Below are 5,712 nucleotides of genomic sequence, written 5' to 3' on the forward strand. Positions count from 1 at the left end.
TGTACAAAACAAGCTGAGCAATTTCATGCAAATTCAATACCTAATCTTTTTTGAGCAGCAGGTCCAAAACTGCTAGTCGAGTTACTTGATTGCTTGTGGCTTTCAGCAGAGAGTTTTGTGACAATACATATATCGTGACTGGTGTCCAAAAGGAAACATACGCATCATTATTCAGTCTGGGTTAATGAGAAATAGCACGACATGCGCAAAACACGATGAGTGATTTCATCCAAATTTAGTACCTAAACATCTTTGCGCATCAGATCGATAACTGCCAGTCGAGTCGATTGATTTGTGGTGACCCTGTATGGAAAGTCTCGGGGCGATGCATATATCATTCCTGGTGTCCAAGCGGAAACGAACAGATCATTATTAAGCGCTACATCACACTAAAAACAAAGGAATTTTATCCAAATTTAGTGTATAGTTTCCTCTGCGCCTCAGTTCGAAAACTCCAAGTCGAGTCCATTGATTTCAGGTGGTTCTGTGTGGAAAGTCTTGGAGCGATACCTATATCATAAACGGTGTTCAAGAGGAAACGTGCGCATCAATATAATTGGAAGGGTTAATTAGTGTTGATTGGAAACAAACACAGGCATCGCCAGGACGCGGGGTCGTTGCAATCGCAAACTACATGGCTATACGGGAATGAAAAAATATAGAATAAAGTAGCATAAAAATCATTTTTTTTAGTAACACTACAATAAACGTTGAATAGAGTCTTTCACGGCTAAATAGTGGTTACACGATAAACGCTTATCCATAAAGTGTTCGATGGATCCCGTAATCTCAGTACCTGGTTTGGGTCCCAGCCTTAGAACATATGTACGAGTTCTTTTGTTCTTTAGTGCTCTTAATTGTGCTTCACACTGTAGAGCTATTCATTGTGATGCAATTTGTATCCTGCAGCGCTGTCATTGTATTGTTTATTGTAGAGCACCACAGGTTGTTCGCTGTGCTCTGTACACTGTAAGTCTCAATAGCGCTGCGGGTACGAGAGTGAATAAATAAAAAAAAAAATAAGAAATGCCCTACCTCAAGTAAACTATGCAGTAAATGTCGCAGAGCAACTAATTAATTGCGGATTATTGCAAGAGACTCACAAAGAACCACATAAGGTGTAATTGATTTTAATGGATCATCGTCATGAAGAACAAGATGCCGGTGGTGGTGGGAGGAAGACGACGACGATGGTGATAATGATGACGTAAAAAAAGCGACAAGAGAGCAGCAAGGAGCAAGGATCAAGTGCCTTCAACTTTTTTCTAATGAGGTGAACTTATACACGACCCTACCTTCACTGCAAAGTGCCAATTGTGTAAAAAAATGCTGCTCAGTCTACACATCGAGTGTTGTACTTCGAGAGGCGTCATATCCCGTGAAACCTCAATCGAGTGACGCGGGTCACAATCACGCAACAACGCAAGTTCCAGTTATAGCCCACATATATATTCTTCCTGTGTTCTTGTGGCGCACGTGACCTCACGTTTGATACAAGAGTGATTCTGCTGACCACAATCTTGTCTTCTTCAAAACCGTGCAGCATTTTGGGACATTCGACAGGCTCGTTGACGACAGAGTGGACCATACAAAACATCCACTAGGAGGAGTTCACAACGATCCACGATTAGCCGGCAGTCGCAAGACTGCAAGTCTAATCGATGAGCTTAAGAATGCATCGCCACTGAGCCCCAATTACAGGTACAAGCATAAATATTACCAAATCTCCTCATCAACAAGGAGTCTTTCTCGCTCCGGGCAGACGCACGGCTTTCGCAGCGCTGCATGCAATTGACGCGACAGAACGTGAATTTGAAAGAAAATAATCTATACCGCAGCGTGCAGCAGATAGTCGAAGATTACGTCATGACACGCAAGTTCGCGTGATCCGCTGTGGTGAGCTGTAAATCGCTAGCGGGTACTTCATTATCCTAGTGAAATTGTAGATATTTTTGCCACATAGGTTATCGCGCTCGGAGGCTAGAGTCCAGAAGCAGCAAAAGAATCACACAGAAGGAGGGAGGGGGGGGGGGGTAATGCGTCCGTGTGTCGAATTCTGCGAGGACTAAATTCCTGCATTCTACCAAAGCGATGCAAAATTTCTGCATCCTACCAATGCATTGAACAAAAAAATAGAAGAAGAAAAAAGAGGTCTGTATGATATGAAAACGACAGACTCCCTATAAACCCAACGTAACTGTGACAATGACTGAATTTTTTTTTCTTTTTGGAGCGCCTTCGCTGACAAAAATTTCTAAGCGGATGTACGGCTTCAGCGGTCACCGAATGCTTTAAACTTTATACAGGCTGGGATAGGTATTTGTCACAATGAAAGAGTCAATGTGATTAAAAAGAGCAAGCAACAAAAAAAAACAAAAAAAACAATCACGGTCACAGGAAAAGAAGGTGGCACGAGAGAGCTGGACTAAGAACTCCAGCTCTGTCCTCTGACTCTGGCTCTACCTACTGAGTTGTTAGTCCAGCTCTGTCATCTCGCCTTCCTTTTCTGTATCCGTTCATTTCTTTTGTTTTTTGTGACTTTTATCTTCAGTCAGATCGATGCACCGCATATGGAATCATAATGGTAATTTAGGGGATAAAATGTTATTCTGCCAAGCTCGAACACTCGGGTTCGATTTCAGGCCACGGCTACCGCATTTCGCTGGGAACAAATTTCATAAAACACCCGTGAAAATAGATTTATAGGCACGTCGAAGAACCCGAGAGGTCGAAATTAATTCTGGGTCTCCCAATACGGTGTGCCTCAAGATAATATCCTTCTTTCGGTACGTGAAAGCCCGAAATTTAATTACGCCCGCAGATTCACGGGGTGTCATGGTAACCAGCGAAATCTGCGAAGATCGTCATTGCTTCCCACGGGAATTTCACAGTAAAAGAAAGCAAGACTTCGGGTAATTATTATTTTCGATAAAATTTTCGTAATTACTAATATATGATGCTGCTTCGCAATCAAAGCACCCGGAGCCACTGTTTTCCTTCACTAACGAATATACGTCCAGGCGCTTTTTTTTCCTTGACCCTCGAAGTTCAAATCGGCTAGGCCCCCTTGTTGCAATGCGAGGAGAGAATCAGATTGGAGTTATTTCGCCACAATCGCATAAATTATAACGCGTTCGCATAACTGCATCCTCGCAAGCATCTAACCTCATGCAAGATGCACCTCGCGATTTACTGCCGATGAACACGCCGCGCTAAATACGCCACGCTCATAAAGCCCTGCATGACAGTATATTTCGAGCCCACGCGGGCACATTAGATTTATAGAATGTGATGATATTAAGCCCCGTCGTGTATTCCGTGGCGTAAACTGTTTGTCATTTTAAGCTGCTTTAAATTGGTGGGCTTTCATTACTGCTGTAATGCGTACGGAACTCGTTTTGAATAATCTCCCGCAGTAAATTGAAACAAGGTGAAAGTTCAGGACAAGATGGGTGCTGGAAGTGAATAGAGGTCGTGAAACAGCGAACGTCGCTGGAGACAATAAGAGCAGATAGCATGCTGTTGTACTATAACCGACATAAAGAGCGGCGTTTGGATCAGATGCGCTTCTTTCCAAGGGATGCCGCCACGTGCCAGGGCCGCTCTTCAAAGTCTGCTAACATTACACAGTGAGCCACGCTCGCGCCCAGAAATCACAAAGGGGGAGAGCGATCACTTTTCTTGAATCGCGCTCAAGGTCATGACGTACACTGGCATGACTTCTTTACGTGTGACCATCTTCCCTGTGTAACTTCCAGAGGCGCTCACCTGGATGAGATAATAAAGCACTTGAAGCGCGCGACAAACCCGACTAACTCCGCTTGTGTTTAACGGATTCGAGAAATTTTTGGGCGAATCGATTCGTGAGGCAATAGACTCTGAGGTAGTTCGATGATTACTTGCAAATATGATTCATGAACTCCTTAAACCAGAAAAATGACATCACGTTTTGAAGGTGGTAAGCGCATATTTTTCAGCGATTGTAACTAGGCAACATTGCACTGACGTTTCCTTTCATATTTTGTCCATAGGCGTTCAGGAAGTCGAAGGGAATATTTCGAAAAGGATTTTTCAAATCTGCTGGTCTCCAAAAGCCGCCATCAAGTGTACGCGCTAATGCACTACGGTTCCACGTTTCCTTATACGATTCATTGATTTATCTTTTCCCGATTCAGCCCGCTTGAAGTTCTTTTGCTTATGCGCGACGCTAATTGGCTTGGGCCCCGTTTTGGTAGCCCTTACTAGACTGTCTCTAAGAGTGGTGCCGTGAATTGTGTGGACTCAGTTGGGCGAAGCATGACTCAATACAATTCACTGCATATCGAAAGTGAGAGAAAATTCATGCCTTATTATCTCTCAATAAAATCTTACCTTCTTGGAACCTAGTCAAAAGGAAATAGCACGCGCCGCTATGAGATTTTATAAGTAACCGGAACTTGAAGAAACGAAAAAAACAGCTTACGGACGCGTAGACAAGAAGAGAAGACCACAGACACTCGCTGTCGTCTTCTCTTGTGTACGCGTCAGTAAGCTGGTTTTTTCGTTTCTTCAAGTAGGTACCAACAGGCCCAGCAACAGACTCTCAACCGGAACTTCCCAAAGTGGGTCACATGTGCTGTAGCCTAAATATTTATTTTCTTCGTTAAACCCGAACGTACTATCACTTTTGTTCTTCGTGTTTCTTTTGACAAGCGTTTTACCTTTAATTTTGTCGATTAACTTGAGTCTGGTAACTTTTATGCCTGTAATGAGTAATTTGCGCAGACATTGCGGCAGCTATAGGCAATAGCTTCGCGAGAGTCGTACTGCTGAAAGGTCACCCTTGAAAAACATTCATATATCACTTGTTTGTTTTTACTGAATATTGCGCGCCGCATAGGAATTTGCAAATCTCCATTATTGCTAATTAGTCCTGTCGAAGTTTTCTCCTCGTACAGACTGAGGTGCGCGTTCAAAAAAACCACGTGACCAAAGTTAATGCAGAGTTCCCCCGCTGCGGCGTGCTTCATAATCATATCGTGGTTCTGACACATCAGAATCCATGATATTCATTTTACTGCGATAGCAATTATATGGACACTCTCGGCTGGTTTTTGCCGCCGGCGTACAGGGCGTGGTAGCCTGCGTGCGCGCTTATCTCGTGGAGGGCGGAGGGGGTTTGTATGCCTAGTGCTTTCACCGCGATGCCCCAGCTGAAGTTACAGAGCGTACGAAGGTCACTTCGCTCGCTAGAGCGGCCGCGTTTGCGAAACGAGCATGCTGTTGAAACAGAAAGATGTAACAACTGTGACCCTCGATAGTTCGAGCTCGTCCGGTGTGTGTGCTTTTTGTGCGTCCCGTGCGCTTGAGCGATGCGCTGGAAATTTCAAGCTGCTTTTCGTTCCTCGCGTTATATTACAATTTGTTGCTATCGCATTCATGCTTCGCCGTTGAGGCGAAACTGTGACTTTTATATGAAGGATGTCCTTGCTTCCACGTTCCTGGGTCGCAGACCAGTGACCATATGAAGCTGATGGCGTCTACTGGGTCAATAATCTCAACGAGCACGACATCACGCTAGAGCGCACCATTACTTAGGCACGTAAGGCCGCTATACTGCCAACTAATCTTTGACCTGCGACCACACATCACGGTTGCGTGGGTGTGCGTTTTCTTTGCATATATTGGGGTATTTCCCAGAGTAAATTACTACGGTAATTTAGACTCTGTACA

This window comes from Rhipicephalus sanguineus, chromosome 10, assembly GCF_013339695.2.
Source record: "Rhipicephalus sanguineus isolate Rsan-2018 chromosome 10, BIME_Rsan_1.4, whole genome shotgun sequence".
NCBI classification, from domain to species: Eukaryota; Metazoa; Arthropoda; class Arachnida; order Ixodida; family Ixodidae; genus Rhipicephalus; species Rhipicephalus sanguineus.